General features: G+C 47.7%; 1 protein-coding gene across 1 annotated transcript in view; it reads left to right on the forward strand.

Annotated features, from left to right (window-relative positions):
- The first annotated feature begins 1,321 nt into the window (after window positions 1-1,321).
- Window positions 1,322-27,092, forward strand: part of LOC126531145 (uncharacterized) — a 68,079-nt gene continuing 42,308 nt past the window's right edge. The window contains exon 1 of the mRNA XM_050178560.2: window positions 1,322-3,751. The gene's annotated coding sequence lies outside the window, so the exon portion shown is untranslated. The remainder of the gene's footprint in view (window positions 3,752-27,092) is intronic.

A 27,092-nucleotide genomic window follows, 5' to 3' on the forward strand; every position in this document is an offset into this window, starting at 1 on the left:
GTAGATTGGCACCAATACTCACGTGCATCGAAAGCCGTAAAAGTAATGTGGCAATTTGTTACTCAACTGAAAATGACCTAATTATTTACGTTGTGAACCATGAATTAAGAGGTTTCGTTGTGCACTTCTTGAAATATCATTTCATTTTCTATTGTGTTCATTCAAAAGTGTAGGCAGTGTATTTGACGATTTTTTCTTTTGAGTATTTCGTTTTTTCAGTTACCGTCTTCCAAATGTCTTTATCTCCAGTGGCACTTGACGTTACGTTGCGTGTAAGCGCGGCAAGGTTGCTTAGGAATCTGCAATTTTCCCTTAATTCTCTCTTGGAAGCCATACTTAGTTTGTACTGGTATGAGTCAAATATGGGTAGTACGTCTGCCTGGGAATATGTCAGACGTATGGCATCCGTTCGAAACAATAATCGGTGCTCTTATAAACTTTTTTCGAAGAATAGTTTATTTTTTTGCATGTTTGTGCGTGTCGTGGTACCACACACAAGGAAGCTGTAATAAAGGCTCGACTATAGAATTCTCTGTTCTAGAGAATAGATAATTGTAGATAAGAGTTCTTTCTCGGGATTTGAGTAAAGGGTTACGCCGACGTGTCGTGCCAACGAATGTGGTCATTCCAAGTCATAATTTGCGAAAAAGTTACAGCCAAAATGGTAATAGTACTAATGAACTCTATAGCTGCTTCCCTATATAAGAGGTTATGAACGCCATGTACTTCCTTATTTTTTTTGTCTGTATACGATGCCTTTCACTTTGTTTATTTATTTCTAAATGAGTTACGTCAGATTACGTCGGCCCTATTACGCCGGTATTGCGCTGTCTTCGGGATCGGCCCACGTGTAGGGAGTGCTTATAACGCCTGCTTCACTTCCGCCGTGGGTAAGCCAGGTAGTGTACCATCTTCGGGATTTTTTCCTACACGCGGACACGATAGCGGCGAAAGTACCCCTTAACAACTTTGCTGTAAAAGAAGAACGGTCCGAGAATACTAGCGAGTGCTGTGCTTTTCGCAATAAGCTTAAAGTTAGACATGTATTTTGAATTTGTTTAAACTGTTTTCTGTTGTTTAAGTAAGACGTGATCAACTCTAACGAGTGCCCTCTGATAACGTAACTTTCAAGTTACTTAAGTAGTACAGTATATTGTGGTCAATTTCATGAAAAGCATTGCTGAAATCCACGTAAATACCCAGCACTAACTGTTTTTCTTCCAACTGCGACACAATAGAATCTTCTTGTTCCAGAAGTTCAACTTATAGACCTAAACTTTCTAAAGCCGTATTGCGCAGTCGAAGTCATATTTCGTTTTCCCAGAAATGTATTTATTTCGAAGTGCATAGGTTTCGGAGTCCTTTGGAAAATATAGGAAAGACCGAAATCGGTCTATAGTTCCTCGTATCATTCTTATACCCCTTTTTAAGGATAACGATCACTTTAGCAATCTGAATTCTTCTTGTAAAAACGCCCGACGATAAACAAATATTAAAAATATGAGTCAGGTACTGAGACAAAATATCTAGCACATATACAATTGGTCGTATTAGCGGAGTCCCGTTTTAGCATGCCATCAACATCGCACGAACAGATATTCTTAAGGGAACTGAAACAAGTGCGAAACTTCTTCCTCCACACCAGAACTTAAGAACGAAGGAGAGTTTGTCTCAGGCAAAAATTCCGAAAAAAATTATCATAGGGAGGTCAACCGAGAATGTAGGCTACCTAAACAGTGGTAGTGGGATGAGGGACCAGAAATATGGCAGAAAATTAGTTTTTTTTTTTTTTTTAACACATGCGTGCGCAGGAAATGTACCACGAGGTTAGGTTGAATGAACGTTCTCATTAGTCAAGGGTGGCTCTTTGTCCTAATAATCGAAAAAGCAAACAGTAGAATGTTTTAGTTCGTCTATTAGAAGGGGAAGGAGCTTTGTGAAAAATCTTGGTAATGATGCAGTAAGGTACAACCAATATTGATAATCATCCAAGGCATACTTTAGCAAAATGTGTCTATTTTTACTTTGGGATAAACCTTTACCTCTCTCTCTCTCTGTCTGCCGTGACAGTATCGGTTACAAAAAGAAACGAAGTTCTTGTTTGGAAGGAGTAAAACTCGCGTGACGAGTCATAACACGCTCATTGTCCGTACAAATAATGAATAAAACGGTGTGTGGAGGATCCTTAACCACCGGCAAGTTAAGGAAAGAAACTCCAGCAATTGAGGTGTCCCAACACGCGCGCCCCAGTATTTACATCCTCGTATAGGCGGCGACCTTAATGCGGCATCGTTCGGCGAAGCACGACGCCGAGGTAACCCTATACACCGGAGCGCCGTCCTCAAATCGGAAGTTATGCACCATTAAATAAACTCGCTTCGCGCCGCATCCAGGACCTGGTCGCGGCGTTCATTAAACGCCTGCGTAGGGGAGGGAAGACGAAAGACGCGGTCAAGGCGAAGCTCTTGCTCACTTGCCGCTCGCCCGCTGTCCCCTAGGGAAGAAACCCTTTCCCTGTCCAGCCGTATAAGCGGCTCCTCCGATGACAAAACGCACAACCGCCGAATCGCCCGTAAGGTCTCCTCGCCTTCTTGCCCCTCCCGCCAGCCTCTAGCGCTCATCGAGATTCCACAGCGACTCCTAGCCGAAACAAGCGCCGGTCGGCGAAACGAGCTGCGTCCCTCCGTCGGCCATCCGTTGCGCGGCGCAGCACCACTCGCTGTGCCGAGCCCTCCGAGCTGCGAGATCTCTCTCCGCCGAGCGGCCGGTGAGCGACCTTGCCGCCTCTAAACCGGGAAACAAAAACTGGTTTCCTTCACCCTCGCCTGCCCTCTCTGGACACCTCTAATACATATTTTCTTTTATTTATTTCGCCGTTCTCTGGGAGAACGCCGCCGTGCCGACGGCACTCCCCCAGCTTCAGCTGATCCTCCTCGCCTGAGCGGTATCCTCAGCATCACCATCGCCGAGTTCCTCGGGCGGCGGCGTCTGCTCCAGAACTCAGTGGCTGCAGCCAACAGGTTACGCGTGGACGACCGCTGGCGAGCAGCGGGAGCAAGCGAGCGGGCAAGAGGCGACGTGCTGTGCGCTGCGTTGTTCTTTCTCCGTGCCATTGGCTCTGTGAGCCAGGAACGTTTTGTGTGCCGGCGTGGAAAGTGACTTCAGTCATCGCCCGTGGCCTCTCTCGTAATCTTTTCCTTTTTGACCGCACCGGTGCTCGCGTCGTCCTCGTCGAAGAGAGTGAGGTTCTCGGATCGGTGTGGTGACCGCGCGCTGCCATACAGTGCCGGCCTGCTCCGAAGATTGGGCGGGCTTCGTTCGGTGGTTGTTGAACCGCTCCAGACCCCGTTGACCTCCCCGCAGGTCCGGGGGCGTGTGCTTCTCTTCTCGGGGCGGCCTGTGCGTTAACCAGAGGCTGCTCCGTACGCCGAATCACTACCGCCAAGTGTGACAGGTGATCCGGTCACAAACGGTTTCGAGGATTCTTGTTTCGTCTTGGGTATGGAAAGGCGCTGCTGACCGGAAACTACCTCCGTCTCAGTCATGCCGTGCTGACACGATGGCGCAGCAGCGCAGAGATCCTGCTCGAGGAACAACAGTGTCAGTAGACCGCCAAGGCCAGTGGTGAAGACAGTGAGGCACGAATCGCTTGCCAGACGCCACCGCAGCTCGTTGGATTCCCACGGAATCTCACGGTCGCGGCACTCCTTTCAAAGGAGTAACCTCTCGGCCTGCATCGTCTTACAAATCGGTGAGTGCCTTTCTTTCTCCTTGTTGCACTGTAGTCGCCGCGAGTGTGGAGACGGGGATCCAATTTCTGTTTCGTGTCTCCATTGTGCGCCTTTGGAGGAAGGACTACGCGTTTTGTGCCCTCCTTACATAAGAGGCGCACGCCGGTTCGCGGACCCTTCGTGAGTCACGTTAGCCGTTTTTCTGGAGGAACGTCCAGCGTTTCCCTTTGGCGTCCCGGTTTGCGGCACGCCGTGCCGAGGCCTGAATTCGTGAGGAGCAGACGCGCATAACGCTGCGACCGAAGAGGAAAAAAAAAAAAGTTGTAAATGCAGAGCGAAACACAACGGCAACAACATAAAAAAAAAGGCCGCGTCGTTTCCAAATCGATGTACTACCCTTTTGTCCAGCTTGCACCTCCTGGCCAGTAATGCGTGCCAGTGACCGTGAACCTGGCGCACGATTACGCGATGATTCGTTACAGCGCGTGAGCAGTGTAAGTGCATCGCGTTTAAAACAAAATTCGATAAAGAAAAGTAGCGGTTTAGCCTCGCAGTTGCGAAACCGTGCCAATGCGAGTTCTGAGGCAGCAGAATCGATTTTTGGCACCTTCTACGGCGGCCCTGTGCATCTGATAAGGTTTATGAAGGTCGGATCCATTTGGTCATTAGTGGACATCGATGTTGCAGATATCTCTAGGCCAAGCGAATAATGATATCATGTTCGTATGACCTGCGTAACAGCCTTACGGATGAAGAACTAGCCACCGTCGCGATCCTTAATACTCCGTTATTGTCATTTTTGCGGATTGTCGCGTGGCCAACAGCAGCCTCGGATATACTGGTATTCCCGGTGGTCTCTGCTACACGTTTGTGATCCCCTTTCAAAGGACCACGGCACGATGTTTTGGTACAAAGCGATGCCTTTTTTTTTTTCTTTCTTGGATTGAACGGAACGCGTCTATGCGTTCCTGCGAACTTGATCTGTCCTACGCTTCCTGTACCGACAGCCTGATATCAACGCTCACGGTGGTTCATTCTCCCTTGGTAAATTATGCTGCGCGATCACGAATGCGAATAATCTGTGTCAATCTCCCTGAATTAACGTTCTCCAAAGCAGAGCTGCCAAGTGCCGTTAAGTCCTTCCCAAGTTCTATTTGCGCATGGGATCTTTTCGCTGCCTACATCTCGAACAGCGTGGCTTCTACTTACCTTGCAAAAAAGCGTTTCTCGTTAGAGGCGCCGCGATATTTCCTCCATCACTTACAACGGCATCTCGGGAATGTTGGCCATGAGCCAGTGGTTTCCTTCAACGGCAGCTTTGTCTTACCAGGCAACTCGGACGGCTAATTATTTAAGCTGTGAAGCAGCCCAGCCATTGAGTACATTCTTTTCCACCGAGCCGAGCTGACTGTAGCATAAATTGCGGCAGCAGTGGGGCGGTGTAAAAAAAGATGAACGATAAGAATCTGTACGTTATTCCGCTGGCGTTGCGACTAGGATTTATTTTATTTTGTATATAGGCGTTATACGGTCACGCTGGTATGAAACACGAAAGGGAAAAGCGTGTTTCTTACGCTGCTTTACTTGAAACCGGGACGTGGGATCATGCGGATAAACGGAGCGCTGAATATGTTGTAGGCCAAACAGTTCTCATTGGTTATTCTTTATGTAATTTATTAGTCTTAAAAGTTATTGGTTCAGCCCTTACTCGACTAGCCAATAAAATGTGTAATCGCATGATATGTATAGCTCCTGTAATACTGTACCTGTCCCATCTCCAGACGGAGCTAAAACCTGAGTGTTTTGTCTGCTTCCTTTCTTTCTTCTCATGTCTTTTTCCTTTGCGCAGGGTAGCAAACTGGACGTGCGTGTTTTTGGTTTCCCTACTTCTCCTTTGCTTTTCTTTTTAATTGGTCGGGTCGTTATGCCTGAAGTGCCCATAGGAAACCCAACAGTGACATCACAATGCGTTGGCGCAGGTATCACATTCTCCACTAAACGCTACTCAATTTTTAAAGCAAGCTGTTGTCACTAAGCGCACTCCTAGTCGACGCTGGGCTGCAATAAAAGCTGTGTCCGCGTAGGGTAGATTTTACGCAATTCCCGAGACGCCATTAGGTTGGCCTCTTCTTTGTGCGGTAGTTAGCAGGCGTCCGCCGGAGGTTTCTGATGCGTACCGTCAAGAGATTTTGAAATACCGGCTCCGCACGAAGATCACAACGGCGGGTGATCACAACGGCGGAGTCGTATCACATCTACTGGAAGAAAATAAAGTCCGAAGATGCCCAAAACCTGTGCTTCTCGCTTTACGTCAATCTGACAAAGTCCTTTGTACGTTTTAAACCTGAAAGTTGGAAGCCTATAGGGCGGTATTCCGTCATTATGCATTTCATTATTGTCTTAAAAGCGGACTCGCCGAGTGGCTGATCCAGACCATAATAGGGGTGCGGGGGTGCTAAATTCAATGATGAAGGGTCATGAATGATGAAGACAAAAAGCATCGTTGTCCGTAAAATACGGGGCCTAGTTACAGCCAAGTACTAACCTGTACCACTTAAACTTACCTTAGACTACTAACTTTATGGTATTCGCACGTCGTAGTAGACGAATTAGGGTTAATAATGTCACCTGCAGTTCTCCTTCGTGCATGTTTCTGCATTCTACTTCGACCAGAATGCGGCTGCCGCGACAGGGAACCTAACCCGCGACCTAGCGCCTACAAGCGAAACTCTATAAGGGCTGAGCCGCCAGTTCCCCATTGTTTGATATCTTTGCGAACGTCATGAGGTTGGTCATGAGGGTTGACATGAGCTCGGTATCTATTCTTTGGCATGTTGCAACTGTTCAATTCAGGTTTGCGCGAGTCCGGACTGGTCGTACTCTCTGCACGCCTTTCTTTCTTTTTTTTTTGCGTATCGCGAACACGTAAATGTCCAGAAACCAGAGCACATGCCATCGTTTTCTGGAGCGTGAAATCGGGCAACATCACGAACAACATGCGCGGTGGAGCGTCCTCCTGCAACTCGACGCTTCCCGGTGTGCTCTGTTTTAAAGGAGACGCATGAGCTGTCTGCTTGTCCCTAAAGAGAATCAAGCCACACCGGGGGGTCGAGCACTTGTTTCGCTCTCGGCCTTTCATTTTGCTGCTCACTTCACACATCGGGCACGTGGCAAGACCGTTTCACAGCTGCTCTGACGCGCGCGTGCTGCCAATTACGCCACAGCTCTGCCTCTACGAAGTGTGAGGGCACTCCGGTATTTTACACGTCTCGTCTTTGAGAAAATAAGTGGCCTTCTTTTCTCTTGATTTTCTGTAGAGACTGCGCGGAGGCCCGAAGCAGTGTAGGGCCATGATGACTCTTCACAATGATCTTCGCCGGAGATTTTTGTGTGCGCATAGCAAGAAAGCCGATATTAAATAAACGTGCAGCTCATAGCAGTGGCATGTCAGCGTTTTCTACGGAAACATTTTTCTTTCTTTTTGGCACCATAACAAGTCCATATCTACAACTCATGAGCTCCCATATTTCAGCTCCTGGTGAGTGCAATGCCTAACCTGTTGTACTTCCAACGCCGCACTCCGAGTTCAACGCACGATTTTAGGCTGGTGAATACTTGACTGAAGGGCATTAGCTTACGCATTTCGCCTATGTCTTTTCGGGGTCTGCTAGAGAAATCTCCTTAAATTGATGTTTCTAGGTTGACTTTAAGTGGAGAGTGTGGTGGCGCTCCTGTGACACAAAGGGCGTCACAAGTTTAAGCTATAAGCTATCCATGGCTTAAATTATTGGAACAGCAACGTAAATAAAGTAATTAAACAATTATATTTTGCGCGATGTCGGTACACACGTGCACTTTATAAGCAAAGTACGTGGACACACGTAAGAATTGTAGAAATCACTTTCTGTACTGTGTTCCGAAGCTGGCATTAGCATGTAAATGCGGTACTTCTTGACGCGCGTTCATGACGCTCATCCCTTTCTCATTGCGATCGAATACTCCTGACTCAACTTTTCACAGTTCTGTTGGCTTCTATGACTGTTTCATGTGTAAATTCGTGGGTTAATAGTGAGATCGCTATACTGTAAAAAAGACCTAAAGTATTGCTTACTTTAGCTGTCATAGTGTTTTGCTTAGTGCATTCATTCTGGTTACATTCTGTTGTAAATGTTTTTTGAAACGTTTTCCAGTTATGTGTACACTCTTTGTGTGAGGTTCACGCTTATAGTTTGTCTTTCTTGAATGAAATTCTGTGGTACTTGGGGTATGTGTTTCTCGCGTCTGCTTCCGAATTTGGCGACACAGTTTTTGTTTATTATTATTTTTTCTCGTTTCCTGATGAAGCAACCGCCCCACAGCAATGCTTTACCTTTGACATAACAGTCATGGAATACTGATTTTCCTCATGCGGGTCGTCATCGTCGCCACATTTCACAATACTTCGATGACAATTTAATTGACGCCTCTCGCTTCCTGTTCGTCTTCCGGACTTCCCCTTCCCATGAAAATCGCCAGGCGCTTCGCATAAAGTGCGGTCTCGTTCGAGAGGGACAGAAACGAGGAAAGGCGGGGAGGTCAACCGGAATTGCGTCTGTATTGCTACTGCGCACTGTGGGAGAGGTCACAAAGACGGCAGAGAAGAAAGAACGACAGACAATGCACGCAGGCATGCTTGAGTATGCACCGTGCATTGGAGGAAGCTGCAGCGCTGCGTCGTTTTCAGAAACTGCAGCAGCGCTGTCGTAGCTTTGCGCATATAGATGACTCCCAAGGCTCGCTGACGGTGACAGTCTCACAGCCTATTCGCTGCCTTGACTTAGGCAGAGCGAAATAACATGGACGGAGGGAAAGAAAACACAGACGTAGTGCAGACTATGAACGGTAGATTTGTTTAAAAAGAAAGAAACAGACATATATATAGACGCGCCGGAAAACGCACATGGTCCCAAGAAAAAGTTTTCAGTTCCTGCGTCACTTAGTGGTGGGCTTCCAGACAATCTAACTGTTTTTCGGCGCGTCTAAATATTTGTCTGTTCTTCTCCATTGAATATTGAGTTGTTATTCTGCGCTGCGTCTGTGTTTCTTTTTCTCTGTCCGTGTTACTTCGTAGTGCCTAAGTCAATGATGCATTACCAACTCGCCCAGCAAGCCAGTATTCGCTGTGAAGCGTCATTATCATTTTTTTTTTTCATTACTTAGTCTGATTCCCAAGTCGACCAGTGGTTCACACAACTTCTTTCCACTCGCTTTATGGCCCAGTGACCGCTGACGAACTGTCATCAGCAATCTCTCCCTCAAATAAAAACCCTGTATCTACATAAAAACCCGCGGATTAAGCGGAAGCCTTCTACAACTTCTTTTATGTGCATGAGATAAGCAGAGCCACGATTGGCGTAGCGTATGTGAACCCGTATGCGAGAGAAAAAAACAACGATAACGAAGGTTTTTCCCTCGTAGCACAAATCAAGAGACTGGCCGACCTCATTCCCGGCAGCATTGCTGCAAGCTTTCCCCGTTTTCACGCCTCGCCACGACCGGGCATCGTTGCACGCGCTTCCCTCCCGGCCCCTCGGGGCGCTCGCACAGTAATTACGCTCGAGGCGCCTAATGGTCCTCAGCGCGCGTTGCGTCATCGATTATGCCACAACTATCACGTCGCGGCTGCGAACCCCGCTGCACGCAGTCCCGCCACCTACACAGCGCGGCCCTGCGGTCGGCATCGGAATGAAGTTTGGAAACATCTCCCGCCGTCCGTGGCGTCGACCTGACACGAATCGACCGTTTCGAAGGTTCTCCCGGAGCTTCGGCTGGGTGGGCAGCCGCCAATGACGCCATTCATTCACTGCACGCAAGCGCACACGCCAAGTGCAGTACGATTCGGAGAACGTTTAGATTTGGGCGCTACGTTTACCTACCCGAGTCTTTTATTTGTGAAACAAAGGAAACGACAGAGGCGCGCTCCTTCAGTACTTAAACTGTTTGACCCTTTTGCCAGCAGTAAGGAAGCGGGCAACGGTACAGATTGACGAATCTTAACTTTCGTCACTGCGACCGGCGTGGCTTTATAAGCAGCGAGCGGACGCGCCTCCTGTGTCGAGCGTGCGGGGTGGCGGGTCTTTCTGCGCCGTTCGGGAATGCCAAAAGTCTCGGCCAAAAGATACCAAAAACGAAAGTGAATAAATGCGTGTGCGCAATCACGGGCGTTCCACGGCGATGAACAAACAGCGATTTAGGCGGCGATTGTCTGGCTTGGAATGCCGGCGCCGCCTCGCTACTTTCTCCACGCAGACGCTTTCGTTTCTACGCAAACAACGCTTTATTCTTCCTGATCTCTCTCTCTCTCTCTCTCTCTCTCTATGTCGCTTTCTCTTGTCTCTGTCTATTTGATCCAGCGTATGTGAACACTATCAGCGGGGACACTTTCCTCTGATTTAGGACGCGAAGGGCACCGCCACGATTGCGCCACTACAGTGGAAGATCTTAAATGCCGACCTGGATGGTCGTTTCCTGTCCAGTATGGATGAATTTCCTCGGTTATTGTGGCTTTCACCCAAGGGATCAGCTGTAGTGGCCCTGTTTGCCATGTAACCGAAGAGCGCACGCATCTTCTTCATATTGCACGGCATAAGTCGGTTATTGTCATTGTATCTGTTCCACCATATAAACTCCATTCGTAGGTCGTTTCTTTCTTTCTTTTTTTTTTAAAGGGGGGGGGGGTCCTTCTTCAATTCGCTATGCGATTACAACACGAAGCAGTCCCCGTAGCCCACTGCGTCTTTTAACCGAAATCCGTACGCACTTTGTTTGTCTTACACGGAATGCGTCAGTTATATTGCCGGCCTCTTGGACGACTTAGGAGGAGGGGCCTCCACGGGGCTCGGCCTGCGCTTCTTATAAATGGAGCGCGTATACGCACGCACGCACACACGCAACAACGACCTGAATCAAGGCGGCCAGAGTGCTCCCTGAAACAAGGAAAAAGGCCCCCGTGCGCCAGCCTTGTTGCGCATTCTCTGCGTGTCTACGGCACGTGCCTCAACGTTACTCACGAAGAAAAGTGAACAACAGGTTGATGGGGGCTCTGATATATGACATGGTTTTGGCGATACCATCGAGCAGGTCATGAAGCAGAACTATAATGAATGAGAGGTAGGTATAGGGCTAAATACATTATACATGGCACTACAAGACGTGCGTGCGTCCACTTCGTAGTATATTCGGAACCGAGACAAGATGTGGGAAAATGAGCGTCGCCTGTTTTCAGCAGGACAGAGGCAGGCAAAGGCCGCGACGCAAACACAGTTGCATAATGGGGGGGCACAGCTCAGAGCAATTGAGGTTAAGCTATTATGTGAAAGGACACAGTGTGAGAAATGACACTGCGAGGTGGGAACCGAAAGATGCTAAAAAGGAAACATAAGAGGGCAGCCCGGCCATGTTGCTTAACCCAAACTGCAGTTCGCGACTCCGCCGAGGGGTGTCGCAGCGCATTCGACGAGGTATCTTGAAGCAGTTGCACCGCGAATCCCGTGTATCGATTTTTGAAAAGCGGAAGCACGCTGATTATCTCTGAATGTTCGAACTCTGCCCTCGTTTAGGAGTGTTGCATTCAAAGAAACAAGCTCGACGGCATCATGAGAAAGAGCTTTCTTTTTTACCTATTTGTTTATAATTTATTTATTTATTTATTTATTTATTTATTTATTTATTTATTTACTGTAACCCCGACTTGGGGTTTTAACAGAGTGCAGTTACATTTGTTGGTTTGGCAAATTGGCAAACAACAGTAACAATAAAACAAATACACGGGAGGGAAGTACATAATTTGGCAGTGTAACACAATGATGTACCGGAACCAAGCACAAGAACATATAATAAGCTTAGCGCGACATGCGAGTCAAGTCACTGCTGTAGGTATACAGCGGGAAGGTTGAAGGATATGGTTGTGAAACGACTTCATTAGTAAGTTTATTCCATTCAGTTATTGTCCTAGAATAAAACGAACAGTTAAAAGTCTTATTTCGGGTGGAAGAAGGAGTTATGGTCAAGGAGTGTCTTTGCCTTGTGGTATATCCTGTAGAGAAAGAATCTGCGATATGTCTACCTTATAATAACCTTGAACTATTGAAAACAAAAAATGCAATGTTAAAATACGATTTCTTTGCGTTAGCGTTGGGAGGTTGGCTTTTGCTAATAAAGATTTGATCGAAGTTCGTCCAAAGCTGTAGATCCTACGCATCTTGACATTTTTGGGGATATTGGCGTGCGATGGCTTATAATTTATAGGCCACTTCGTCGACTATCCGATTGTTAGCTGTCAATAATGAATTAAGCATTAGTTGGAATTGCAACGAAAATTTCCAGACCAGTCATGCGTGATCAAGTGGCTTAGTCGTGAGAATATGTCCCTCTTTTCAACGAGTATAAAGTTTGAGAGAGACAAAGAAAGAAATTTAAGCAGGATGTTAACCAGATAATCAGTCTGATTTGCTACTCCATGGTGGATACGGGGAATGTTGGGAAAAACATAAATAAGTTAGGAAAGAAAGATAGTTACGCCGGCGTGTGCTCATAATTTTTAGCATAAGCCTGTCGTCTAAATCAATTGAGCATCGCATTTAGACGCAGCTCTCTAGACGTATGTCGAGGGCCAGAGCTCTGCTCTCAGAAAGCAGACGACTCTCCAACATATATCGAGAATAAAGAACTGTGCGCCTCTTTCTTTGCAAAACAGTATGTCAACTACAGCAGAGATGTTCGATAGTGTCATCACGAACACCTATTTCACAAGCAGGTATATCTCTACCATGTTAATACGAAACGCATCGGCGTTTATGAAAGCAGCGTCGAATCACAGATGGCACAAAAGCGTTGATTCCAGTCGTAGCCATCCTGGAGAAAGTCTGAGCTGCAGGCAGGAGCCCAGTAAACGTACATGTGAATCGGCGAACTAGCCCTGGAGGTAGTTGAACCAGTGAAGTTATTTGAGCTTCAATGTGCTAAGTTCACTAGCGAACTGGAAGCGCCAGTTCTTGAGAATGGGATGGAGATGCATCGCTCACCGTCATGAGCAGAACGGGCGATTTCGTTGGCGTGGTCACTAGCAATGTTGACGCAGTGAGTCCCTCCGTGCATGCTAGGATTCCCGAGCGATTCAGTTAAAGTGCGCGCAAGGCTTGCACAGAGTATGTGCTGCGGCCATGCATGAGCGTATACGACAGTGCGCCCTACTCTTCCCCATTTACGTACTCGTGGAATGGGGTTGAAAAACTTGAACATGTCGCTTGGCAGTGTTCGTGTTGTGCAGCTGAGAGGAAGGCGCTGCATGAAATATGGTAACGCAGATGCTTTTTTTCTGTTCTCGTGCAAGCTTTCAAGCGGTTTTTTTGATGAGCAAAAAAGTCCTACGCCTTCTGATGTCCTTGCTACACGACATTAGATTGCTTGTCATCTGGCGAACTGATTGTGTGCCTGGCTTTCGGAACTTGGCAGAGAAACTGTCGGTCATGCCTGCTATAGTCTAAGCCTCCTCGAACCTTACTGAGGCAACAGCACCTCCACTACACTAAAAACATATAAGCCAGTAGTCTCGTCTGCGGAAGCATGTCAGAGAGAAAGACGCATTTTAGTGGACTACCGTTCGCGCCGAGGTGTAATTAGGCATGCTAGCGCCCCGCTGTCACGGCTCCGTTGACCCCTGCGCACCATCTCGCCCCCCTCGTCTCTGTGCCTAGAAAGCGCCGCGCGGTTTGAGAGAGCCGGCTCGCGAGGTCGTCTTGTGAAACGCGATAGAGAAGTGACACGCGACGGCGACGCAGTCCTTGCGCAACCATGTACACGCTTCGCCACAGCGCCGCGCTCGCATGCGCGTTCTCTTTCTGGCTTGCCGGCTCGCCATGTACTGTAAACGCCTGGGCTTTGCGTAGATGACGTGATGAGCGAGCTTCTCGTGCGTTCAATGCGAGAGAAGTGATGGATTGTGTACGATGACAAATTAGGGTCATTCATCTCTCCCACCGTCGCTCCGAGGTCTCCTTCCTTCCTTCTCCTTGCCCGAGTCTATGTATCTATGTAGCGTGAAGCACTCATTTTCTTGTGAAAAAAAAGTAGTGAAGGACGATTGATGTGCTATAGAGTTTGTGAGCAGCAGTGTCCTAAATTACCCGTGAGGACGCGATGTCTTACTGCTGTGTATACGCGTGCGAGTACTGTCTGCGTGACGGGGTCATTGCCTGCGTGTTCGAGATTTTATCTGGTCTCCTCTGCAACGATGGTAAACAGGGTTAGGTTTCGTTGGAGTATACATCACACCCGTGTAAGGTGCTCTTCTACAATGCCTTCATATGCCAATGAAATAAGAGAGAAATAATGATATTTGCACTGTAAATTTTGTATGTCACAGTGTCTGAGATTGCGAGTAAAAATTCAAATGTTCATTTCGACGTTCTCTGCCCAGACAGTGTGTCTAACGCAGTCCTTGCCCGTACAGTGAACATGCGTCTCAACGCTTGCGTAATTATGGCAGTTGCGGCCGTTAAGTGCACCTTTCAAGCATGTCGCATTCCGTGTCTACTCACAGTGTCACACTGTAAGCTTAGTCATGCGTTTCAACGGCCTATCGGTCTTCCAATATGTGTGGCTTCCTGTACGCGTCATCGTGTTAGTACAGTCCCTCTAAAATCTTGTTAGAACGAGCAGCTTTATACTTCAAGTGACTCATTCATCTGAAAATGTGATGTGATAACTTTATTTGGAATCCCGAGATTGGGAGGCCCGGGCCTGGGGCCGCCTAGATGGCCACTGGGAGCTGCTGCTCCCGTGCGACTTCCTTGGCTCGCTGGACGGCCCAAAGTTGGTCTTGGAGTTCTGAGCTGAGCAGCACGGCCGACCACCTCGCCCGTAGATTTTCTGGGGAGACTGCCATTTTATATTGGTATATTTCACATCCCCACAACATGTGTTGAACGGTGGCTCTAACAGACTTGCATAGCTTGCACATATCACTCTCGTATATATCGGGGTAGAATGTTTTTAGTTGCACGGGACTAGTATAAGTTTCTGTTTGTAGTCGCCTCCAAGTAACGGACCCAGCTCTGTTCAGTTTAGTGTGAGGCGCTGAGTCACAGATTTATTTATTCTTCGCACGTCTTCAGTTTCTCCGAAGGTGCACGGCATCAGTGAGCGGATGCGTGCAAAATGGATGAAGCAGCATGCGCATGCGCAGCATCGGTCGCGCCTGCAAGAAGACGGAGTGGTTCCGTTGTAACTCTCGTCTCCCCTTGGCTAGCACGCGCGGCGAGGAATCACAGGCTATCCAAGTGCGTATTGCGCCAGGACCTGTCAGCATCAGCCCGTCACGGACCTCGGCGCGTTCAACCAAGCGGCGAGCGCGTGCGGTTCTTGGGCGTCGGAACGCCCGCTGAAGACACGGGGCGCACCAGGTCAGGCACGGTCACAGCAAGCCTGTAATCAGAACACGCGCCGTTGCGTCCCTAGGGCACACCGTCCGTCCCTGCGGCATGGTGGCGCCTGCAAGCTCTTGCTATGCGGGCTCGACTATACGTCTGACTAGGCCGTTCGCGCGCTGCTTGGCACATGTTAACACTCGTATGCGGTGGCTTCCTTTTGTGTGGAATTACGACACCTTTTTGTATAGGCGTGCTTACGCCCGCTCGACGCTACTTCTTCGTTCGTTCCTTCACTATTCCCCGAGAAAATGACGGGGGAAAGCATGCCTCGAGAAGGAGTTCGCGGGGTCATCTTGACAAAGTAAAATGATGTTTCGAACGAATTGCGCTGTAGATGTAGAGCGTTGGAGTTGTGGCGCATACCGATGAATTACGCTATTTAGTAATGAATTTCCCACCTCTACTACTTCTTGTTCTTCTTTTACTACTACTACTGCTTCTTCTTCTAACAATATCAGATTATCAGATCATCAAAAGCTCGCATGTGAGCCATCTCTTATGCAAGCTCAACTGGAGAAATCCCTGGCTTTGGGGGCCAGGCTATGAAGCAGCTGCAGCTACGAATACCAGCATCACCTCCGTTATAGACAGTCAGTGAACTTCAGAAACTCATCGCGTTATAGAAATGCTTGATCTACTTTACCGTGCAAGGAAGGAAAAGATGTATTCTTTATAGCCAACATATATGCGACCTCTTGATGTGCGGCCTTACATCCAGAAACCTGAAGGCACCGTACTTAGGCACTTCATGGCTAACCTCAAAAGACTTCAAAGCTTCTTCAAACATTTGTAGCATCTGTGCGACGTTCCGCTCAAAGTACCGACAGAACAAATTCGTAACTCAAATGAAAATACTGATGCCTATGGTGTCCCGCAACTGAGCCTTTCATAGCAGTTGTCTTCAGCTAACATTTGTCTTCAGCGTTCGCCTGCAGAAAGAGGGACCTAACCGACGCTATACGCTCGAAGCACTGTGGATGCATAGTCAATGGTGGAATGTCAACTTAACATTCCGCCTATTCACACCAAGGCCCTTACACCTTTGGCAGAGACAAAATCTTTGGTGGCACAACACCTCCACAGAATATCCGAGAGACATCTTCAATTGCTGACCGACGGCTCTGTTGATAAAGAGAATGTAGCTAGTGCAGCGGTGGACAAGATACCAACTCTCAAAGTCTCTTGGACTGCCAGACCTGACCGTGTCGTGTGCTCTACATCGTGTGAAAGTGTGGTGATTGCGCCAGTGCTGCGGACACTGAATTCTTATGAGTCTCAGCCTGTTGGTCCCTTTTCAGACAGCAAGGCTGCGCTGCAAGTATTACTGCGTAGTTTTCCCGTCGACAAGTGCATTCAGCGTGCATTACATGGTGTGAGAATTACAGAAACTCGGCTTTGCCACTGTGTTCCATTGGGTACCTTCCATGTCGGCGTAGCAGGCAACGAGGTCGCTGACAGTCTGGCGCGCAAAGCGTTGCAATTCAAGTCAACGAAGAAGGCTGCATAGAACGCAAAAAGTCACGTGCAAAAGGGCATCTTAAGCCACTTCCGTTCGCTGTTGTCTCCACCGCATGAATGAATGAATGAACTTTATTTCCCTTTTAAGAGAGGGGAGGGGCCGGGGGGGGGGGGGGAGAGAGGGAGGTCTATGTACTCCAGTCCAAGCAGGCGCCCGTCACCACATTATGTGACTAGACGTCCGTCTACCAGTCGTGATAGGCCTCCGCTACCTCCTCAGCCCACCTCAGGACTCGGTCCTGTATATTTAGGGTGGGATCGGAGCTGCGCAGGGCAGTCTCCCACAGCTCCTCGCTACTAATTAATGGTTTGAGGGTGCGGGGGAGAAATTTGATGGAGCATTGCCACATGATATGGGAGAGATGTGCTATGGGGATAGGGTTAAAGGGGAATGCGATGGGAAAGAACAAGTGCAAAGTGCGCGGGGCAACAAAAGTGCGAGTTTGTAGTTGGCGCCACAATATTTCTCTCTGGCGCGTTCTAAGCACAGATAGAGGTGGATACATTGGGCGTTGGTGTCTGTAATGCGTGCAAATTTCATGGAATGTGACGAGTGTGTCTTTATTGGTGTGTTGTTGGGAGTCATTGGGTTCTAGAGTTAGGCCCAAATTTGCGGCCACTCGGTCCGTGAATCATCGAGCAGCGCATGAGCCATTTCGTTGCATTGGAGTCATTGATGTGCTGGAGTCCAGACGAGAGCGATGTCGTTTTCTGGTGGGTGAGCGACAAGTAGAGAGTGCGCGAGCCTGTTAATGTAGCCGCTACTTAAGTTCCGGATAGCAGTCTTAGAGTCACTAATCATGTCATCGCAATCAGGTAGCCCCGATGCAAGTGCAGTGTCGGCCTCATCTGCGTCGCCCGCCGAGGTGGTGTTGACTGATGCTGAACAAACAGTGTTGCCCTGATTGTCTACCAACTTTGTGTGATTAAGATATTTAACAGAAATGATGCCACTCTCTTACATGGTATCCGCACAGGGTCAGCGCAAACTCCAGCTTGGCAGTGAAGACAGGACTTGCCCCATCGTGTGCGCATAGTCAAGCTCTTGGTGATATTGAACATTTCATACTAAAGGGTGCCTGCCCCCGCTACAATGTACAACGCCTCTCTCTGCGGGAAACTTTACACCGACTGGTCTTAAGACCGTTTAACGAGTCAAAGATACTCGGACCGTGGTCACACCTGTCACTGGCACGAAAAGCGAATCGTGCATTAGTGCAATACTTGAAGTGCACCGGCTTACGAGACCGTTTATAGTGTCCCTGTGCATAGTGTCCCTGTGCATAGTGTCCCGCCCACACGCACTCAGTGCTCACTTTCTACCCTTTTCCTCTTTCTATTCCCCTTTCCCCCACCCCCAGTGTAGGGTAGCAAACCGGATGCTCCTCTGGTTGACCTCCCTGCCTTTCCTATCCTTGCTTTTTCTCTCTCTCTCTTCCTACTAAAGGGTCCTGAATTTGAAGCAGAGTGTAAGCTATCAATAAATTAACTTGAGCTCAAGACGGCGCCGCATCTAAATGTTAGTGATATTTTGTCCCCGCGAGGACATTTGATATTTAAGAGAGAAGTGCTTCGGCTCCTCCTAAATTTTCTACGTGATACAGGGTTGGCAGGCGAATGGCGAGCCGTGTGGGTCGTGGTGGCTTGGAAATCGCGCAACCTATTGAGCTCCGTGTCAACTTGTTTTTGATACCTTAAACTGAACTGCGATGTGTTTGAGACCGTATCGCATTTGATAGGCGGCGTTCAGGCGGAGCAATGGCCGGCAACTATGGCAAGGCTAGGTCCGCATGCAGCAAGCAACGCCCCTCCTCCTTTTCCTCTGGTAGCAATGAGTCAGAATTCTTTGGCGTTCTTCCGTTTACAGCGTTCGACTTGTTTATATCTTTCTTGTGTTTTCAATCGCATATACGAACAGCCGTTGACACAAACACGCAGTGCTCGTTCTACGTCTTCCTGAAGTTCGCAGCCGTTGCTCCACTTTCCTCTAGACTGTTGTATTCCAGCTTGCCCCTGTACTTTGCAGTGCCTGGTGCTGATCACGTGTCTTGAAGAAGCAAGAAGCGCAGAATTTTCGTAGGCGCGCGCATACGTACGTGCGTGCAAAAGGCGCTCTCGAACTGCGGCACTTATTTCCGCCTGGCCAGCGCCGGCACCTGCGATCTGGGAAACGCTGTGGCGGGGAGCTTTGAGGAGGCGACTCGGCTATTGTGCGCGCGCAGCGAGCATATCGTCCAGGCAAAACGACGCTAAGCTATGCAGAACAAAGTTATGTGCAGCGCTGCAGAAATAACTACGCGCTCTTGGTAGTAGGCTACCTGCGCTTGGCTCTGGGCACCGCAGTGTAATCTGATTTGTCGGGCATACTCGTGACTATTTGTTACAATGCGAGCAACGATGTTCCGGGCCATCAAAGCGCAAGACATTAACAACTGCGTCAGCGTTCAGGTCTTACTTATTTGGCGTACATTTGGAAACAGTTCAAGGTATAGCATCCGTTTTACCACATCACGTACTGTCCCGTCCTTCAAGAGAGGGCAGTACTTGTCGCCCATTTCCTTTGCCGTCTATGTCCTGCACCTTCAGCTGTTCTCAAGCAAATGTTCAAGAAGCGCGACTTGTTCGCTAATTTGTCCTAGAACTGCGCTCACAACTAAGAAGGGCGTCGTGTGACGCTGCGAAGTGATGGCAGAGCGGATTTTTGTGTTCTGTTTCAGTATAGTGGATAATACAAAGCTGGTGTTCCGGCTGCACTGCATGCAACTGTCCGCCGCGACTCTGGGGCACTACGGAGATCAAGTCGGAAACTGCTCTGGCTCGGTCAAGGCAAGGATCGTGGTTTTAGTGACCTGAATCTCTTCTAAAACTGGAAAAAAAAAGAAATGACTTTAATACACGTGTTTGGTAACAAACCCGGAAACAGCGCGCCGTATCTGAGAGATGTAAAGAGGCGCGCGTTGTTCATCTCTACTTTGTATCATCGTGCATTCGATCTGGGATTTCCAAATTTTCGAAGGTGAATCTTTGTGTTCATCTACACCGGAATAATGCGAAGCGGTGTGACTTGGAGTACGGTCCATGATTCCGGGACAGGTGTGACAAGGAATGAGAAATTCCGTCTCTTTCATGTCGTTTGAAAAAAAAAAGAGAAATTGTAGGCGCAGCAAAGGTGCGAATAACAAAACATTCCGTTGATGTCATCGAACATCATTATATGTACAGGCATTGCGCCACTGCATGTATGTTAGAGGCTGGGTGCGAAGCCCATTGTCGCCTTAGTTAACGCACCTAGAGAGAAAGACAGAGGGAAAGAGAAAAATAAAAAAGAAAGATGAAAGGCAGGAAGGTTAACCAGAGTACCTGTCCGGTCGGCTACTCTCCACTGGGGAAAGGGAAAGGGTAGAAAATATGAGAATAAAGAAAGAAAACATATTCAGAGAATTTGTTCACACAAGTACGAAGAAGACAACTGACAATGAAGTCCTACAGTTCCTCATTGAGTCTAGATGCTATATAAAAAATAAGCAGGCAAGTGCTTCCAAAGCAACGCAGGCTGATGTTGGCTGGTACTATAGGGTCCAGCCAAGACTGTTTTCTAAGAGGACGGTTTCTCGAGTGTGGGGCAGAGTGCTTTTAGTTGTGTTATGAAACGAGGACAACGGCGCAGAAGGTGCGCAGTCGTTTCTTCGCACTCACAAATTACACATTCGGGACTTCCACTCATTCCGATGAGGAAGAAATAGGCAATTGTAAATGCTGCTCGAAGCCACAGGTGTTATCACAGGTGTAGAGTGTGTTCAAGTAAACGGCTATAGACTAACAAGCTGTGCCTGCCACCATATATCGCCGAGTCTATGACGTCCTACTGCCAAGGAAGAGCGTGCGTGTTCGACTTCCCCATATAAAAGCAAATCGAGGTCCTATGTGAATATGGAGATGGACGTGATGAGTCTTTTTAATATTGTCCCGTCGAAATATGTTATAGGACCCACTTATACCTTGTATCGTCCAATCGCGGTGCGACGAGTAAAACCGAAAAGTTACAATGACACCACAAAAAAGAACCAGAAAAAAATATTGTCGTCACAGGCATCCCGAGTACATACGCAAGTTCCAGTAACTGATGTTTAATGTCTACAGTGAAATTCCATTGTATGAGGCGACACGATTCCGGCGTAAGGTTTCATTCTGTGACTTGTAACGACTCCCTTGGTGTCCGTGCATACTTTGGTATTGACGACATGTCAAGCTGTTGCTGTTTTTCCTTCGAGCCTCTTCCTACTCGATAATGGAATAAATCTTTATATTTGTGGCTGCAATTTTTGAAAACTACTGAAGAATATATAAACGCTTGTTTCTTCGTTTCAAAAGTTGCGCGGGGTTCACGTGACGAGGAAAGCTAGCAACGTAACGTTCGTTGACCGCTGAAATGGAACGCAGGAGAGTTTGCGTTTGGCTGGACAAGTTTCTTCTTTGGCACACAACACGAAATATAGTGCACACCAAAATGCACACACGCACGAGTTATCACAGAAAAGGGCGTCACGCGACCCATATGCCGCAGGCATCTAGTCTCTTCGTACGGCTGTGGGTCATCTGTTGAATACACCTTCGACATATTTTCCTAACCGCTCGCCCCGGTGCTGCCCGTGACCTACAAGGCAAAGTCAAGGTCAGGCGCTTGCCACGATCCGGCTGCGTACACTATGTTTTTATTCAGTAAGCGGACCTTTAGTAGGCAAACCGATGCCACACCACTACCAAGCGTTTCTCTGGGCATGCGCCTCTTTTCTGTGAATCACACTTATCGCCCTTTCGTCGTTGCTGGTCCCTCCATCATCGACGTAGTTCAGAAAATGAGGGGCCGAATGCGCGAAGCTTTTCGTTAGCAAGTGCTGTTCGTCGTTGGCCGTCTACCTTCGCTAATGTGTGAGTCGTCACGATTGGCTGGTATCTGTTCTTACGAACTATTCTAGCGTAAGTGCTTTAGCATGAATACGGGCCACGGTTCGGATGCGAGGGGGGGGGGGGGGGGGGGGGCATTTGGTTTTGTGGTAGTTTAGCAACGAGCCAACGAGTGAGAGGGGCTGTATATATTTTGTGACGGACGGTGTGTCAGTGTTTTCTTTTATCGAGAAACTCTGAGAAGTGGTGTAAAAATCTGAAGAGCTCCAACCTCACACACTCGCATCGAACTTATTCCGCATTGTAGGGTTAAAAAAAAAAAAGAAGATGAAAACTTTCGAGGAAACGACAAGCAGTGCGTGAGCGAGACTGTTACTGACACTGACAACAATATTCATTTTTTGACTGCGTGCACATTCGTCGAATAATGCGTGGGTGTTCAAGAGGAGAGACGTGTCATAAAACCAGGATTGTAACTTGGGTTGTCAGTATCAGACGAGGCAATTTTCTGCGTCAGAACATGCCGTATACCTAACGCATATGCACATGCGTGAATGTGCTGTCGGCCAATAATCAACTCAGTGTTAAGCGGTTTCGTTTATATACTGAAGTTGGCAAGGTCAAAGCACTCCCTGCAAGCGCCTCCTCAATCACACAGGCCTGTAGCCGCGACAGATGATTTACGTGGCCTTGTAGGACGCAGATGTCCGGGATCATCAGAGATACCTGCATAGCGTTCAGTGTGATTGATGGGCGCCGTATTCTGGCTCGCTAGATCAATCGAGACGGTTTTGCATTGCATTTATATTGCACTACTAGGAACATTCTCTCACGCCTTTCGTCCTTCGCGAGTCGTTGATCCAGCGATCTATGCTAGCCTTGGCGACTAGTGTAGGTTGCCATATGGATATGGATGTTCAATGCTGAGGCATTCCGTTCGTTAACGATTCTGACACGAAGGGTCATACACCGGCATTGACAGCTTTATATATCGCACATGGCATTCGTACCACCAGTTACTTGACGCGCGCATATTTGACCCTGCTTGTGACGTGCTTGAGACGTTAGCCATGACGCAGGAAAAGCCTTCTGTGCGATAGTTGTGCTTTTTTTGATCGCATCAGTGCGTATAAGCAGAGTGAGGCATTGCAGTCAGTCATAAGAAGTTGGCCGTTGATTGAAATGCACTTTGCGTCTGATTGGTAGATAAGTATTCTCAGATGACATCGGCACTGACAGCAGCTAGGCGGTACACATGATTAGGCTTGCAACAGGATTTCTCTCTGTAGCCCAACAGTCTACGGGCGCGTATACAATGATGTCGCCTTCAGAGGCATGGTTTCTCTTTCTTTCTGTTTTTTTTTTTTTTTGCTTCTGTATTATTGCCATAGTGTTCTGCCTTACAAGGGGAATGCATGTTAAACGACAGAACTTCATCACTTCACCGCACTCAGCGCCGAGTTCTTGAGTTACCTTTAGTGAAATCTAAATAACAAAACGAAAGTTAGGGTCCGTTAGCTGATTGTTCATTTATGTTTAGCAGAGCAAGCACACTGTAGACTCATCTTTGCCTACAAATTTCGTTTTCTTTTTTTTTCATTTTTAATGCCCGAATTTATGCGATGACAAAAGAAAAGCTCGAGTGCTTGCTCTTGCGTTGCACTTCAGTCAGAGAGATGCGCTAAAGTTGAATAGGAGGATGGGCAAGTTGAGCAAATTAAAGCAATTACAGCATTTCTTACTGTGTTTTTAGAGCATCTCACATATTTATTGAACCCATAACATGATCAGACCTCACAATTCGCCCCTTTTATTTCGTGCTTATAACTTTGTTGTCCCATGGTAAGGCACACTTGCCACTTACATTGCTCAATGAAATTTATTCATGTGCGTGCATGTACGAATATAAGGCGATGTTTGTACCGACATCTCCACCTGGCTACTCCTTGTGGCATGATTTAGAACGCACACCCATACTTTTGTCAATACACTACAAAGAGGTATCCACGTGCGACACATAAACTCAGTTCCAGCAGAGGTTAATTGTGTTGAAAACTTCGTTACATTGAACAGCAAATGTCCACAGACGTTTGTAATAAACTGAAAAGAGATAGAACAACTATACCTTATTAAAATTACAAACAAAGAGAATAACTTATATCACCGCTTTAAAGGAAACTATGAGGAATTCAACGTTACAGTTCCTGAAGAAACACCATAGAAGCTTATTTTTATAGTGTGTTCTGCTCGAAGTAGGTAACCACTTGCGAGGTTTATGTTTGCTCGGAACTGCTCCCGCCTTTTGCTTTTACATCTATACGGCAACATGCCCAAACGATTCTCCGAAGGGGCCTTCTCTATCTTTCTTTAAAGAAAGAAAATCCCCAGATGGAAGTCAAGCGTTTAATAGCCTAATCGCATACTATGCGCGCTGCATCCGATGCTGGCGTCCTTGGAAACGCTGTTATCCCCAGTTGACCTGCCACCAGGAAAACTCTGCAGGGTAAGCACTTGAAGACACGCCACATCGAGCACGGGTCATACACAGCGAGCCAGGGACGCGTGTTGCGAGTGCGAAGGTCGTAGTGATACGGGTCCAGTTGCACTCTGTACGACTAATTTTGTTCAGTACATGTGGAAGCTACAGCCTTTGCAGTCGGTGCATACGACCCATATGTGATACCTTTGGTTGCACGGCTCCTTTGGCCGTATAAATAGCAACTTACCCGCTTATGATAGCCGTCGCAGCGGATCCCGGCTGATCACGATGTTGCGGCTTCGACTTCTAGCCGAGGCGGCCGCATTCCAATCTGGATGAGATGCCCAAAAGAGTCCTGTATTGTGCATTGTGAGCGTTTAGCGAACTCCATGGTGTTATGTTTCGGAGCCCTCCATTATACGGCGTCCCTCATAGACCATCTACACATATTCAGGATGTTGAACACAGCACTTGATTGTAATTTATTTTTCTCGCGCACATTGCCATGCCGTTGTGTGTGTCCTTCGAGGACTTTTCATTAGCTGGGACATTAACTGCTAAAGAGAGAAGGGAGGAAGGAAAGGCAGGAAGGTTAGCTAGACTTTGTCCAGTTTGCTAGCATATACGTGGGGAGGGAAATGAAGGAGTGAAAGAAGGCTAGCCAGCGCTTACGACCACGTCTCAACACTTTAACTGTCGATGCATACCAAAGTATTTTCATTTTGGCTGTGCTGCGATCATTTTGCGAAAAGATTTAGTTTCGGAATTTGGTCGGCCAGGCCTTGTTCCAATCATTGCGTCTTAGCCGCCTTTATATCACGTCATGGCAATCAAGCACCAGTGCATGTGAAACTTTTGCGAAACCAGTGCTAACATATATGTACGATGTTGCTTCACAGTTAGTTACTTTAACCATTCGAGCACCTTAAGTAAGATCAGTGGTAAAATTCGTAAATCATCCTTTTCCCGCCTTGCAGTAATAAAAAGCTGCTGTCGCGTGACGCTTACCTATTACCGACTATGGCGCTGTGCTGCTGTGCGCAATTAAGCTAACTGCTTCCATTCCCAACCGCAACAATTCTTCTTTATTTCCTTGCTCTTTTTTGTTGTTCCTTTTTTTTAGAGGAGCGCACAAGATTATTATCCTGTTTTGTGCTAAAGCACCAGAGCCAACTATTCCATGTGTTTTCATTTTAGCGCATTCTTAGAATGTAATCGAACAGCGCTTCAGACACGACGAAGTGAAGTGTCGGCTTCACTTCGTCCTCTCTGAAGCGCTGTTCGATTCGCTTCAGAGATTCGCTCGCGCCAACCAAACCAGTTCAGCACACTCTTGCCATTTTAGTTCAAAACAGGAAAGATAATAAGAATTATATAGAATAAAGAAAAAGAGAAGGAAGCGTGCTGCCACTACAAATGTCTCAATGAATGTCATATTGAAAAGACAACGACAACTGCATCAACATCATCAACAACAACTGATTTACTGTGGTACATTACAATTTCGACACAGTCCGCGCTTAAATTTGGTGCGGCTTCGTGATGTAAAAAAGCGGCGCGAGCTCGATAAACGGGACAAAAGAGGAGCAGACATCTAACAGTGCTCATTGTGTTTAGCGCTGTTGTACTTTAACTTTTTTTGTATATTCATCGCTGTTATTCCAACATTGCGTACACTGCACTCGTGTCATTCATTATTTGTTTGTTTGTTTTTTATTACTTTATTGTGAAAGTTGAATAACGACATATATAACAGAATCTAGCTTATACAACCAGTTTCTTTTCGTCTCTAAGTACGCGCACTCTTCCTTTTTCAGGACTTTTCTTACTGATTGCTTCGTAACGCACCTTATAGTATGCCACCCACCTACATATCCCGCTGCGCCGGACACCGGCATGTTTACAGACCGCGCGCGCGAACTGTTACTTTCTCAGCATCCTCCTTTCCCCGTACAGCCATAGGTTGGAACATCGGGTATTGTCGCCATTACCTGTCCATTATTGTTTTCTGAAAACATGTCTAAGCATATTTTAAACTGACACCACGTGGCAATCAGTTTCCTTCGTTTCTGTGTTTCTACCCCTTATATAACACCCCCTTTTGGAGGTCCTTAAGCATACAAAAGGGAAAAAATAGCTAAATAAAAGATGAAACAAAGTTAGCGGCGTTGAATTGACGCTATAGCGTATCCCACGACACTTTTAAAGAGCCGCTCTGAACTAGTAAGAAGAAGCGACAATTTCACGACGCTACGGCTACAACTGCCATCTAGCCTTCCCCGCGGCGAAGCAACCTTGTTGTGTCGCTTGTGGCTGGGAGTGGCGTTCACGAACGCATACTCCTACCGTATGGGAATGGCCGAGAGCCCGATGTGCGACTCCTGTGGGTGCGAGGAGACCATCGAGCACCTATTGTGTACCTGCCCTCGCTACGATGTTCAACGCCTCTCTCTGCGGGCAACTTTACGCAGACTGGACTCGAGATGTTTCACCGAGTCAAAGATACTCGGACCGTGGCCACACCCGTCACTAGCTCGAAAAGCGATTCGTGCACTAGTGCGGTACTTGAAGTGTACGGGCTTAACAGACCGTTTATAGTGTCCTTGTGTATGGTGTCGCTCCCACACGTACTCAGTGCTTCCCCTCTCCCTTTCTTCCTCTTTCTATTCCCCTTTCCCCCAACCCCAGTGTAGGGTAGCAAACCGGATGCTGTTCTGGTTGACCTCCCTGCCTTTCCTACCCTTGTTTTCTCTCTCTCTCTCTCTCTCACGGCGACGGTGTATTACAGCACGCGACCAAATACGTGCCCGCGGCGACCGTGCAGAACGACGTGCTCGGCGCGGTCGGTCGCCGTGCGGTGTGCGACGGTGCGCCGCGAAGTGCGCGCGCTGAACTGGAAAGATCGACCCACGCGTTCCGCGCTGAACCCGAAACAATGGCGACCCTCGGGCGGCGACACCTCGGCTCGCTTCCTCAAGGCCACCTGACCCC

The sequence above is a fragment of the Dermacentor andersoni genome, chromosome 5, assembly GCF_023375885.2.
Source record: "Dermacentor andersoni chromosome 5, qqDerAnde1_hic_scaffold, whole genome shotgun sequence".
NCBI classification, from domain to species: domain Eukaryota; kingdom Metazoa; phylum Arthropoda; class Arachnida; order Ixodida; family Ixodidae; genus Dermacentor; species Dermacentor andersoni.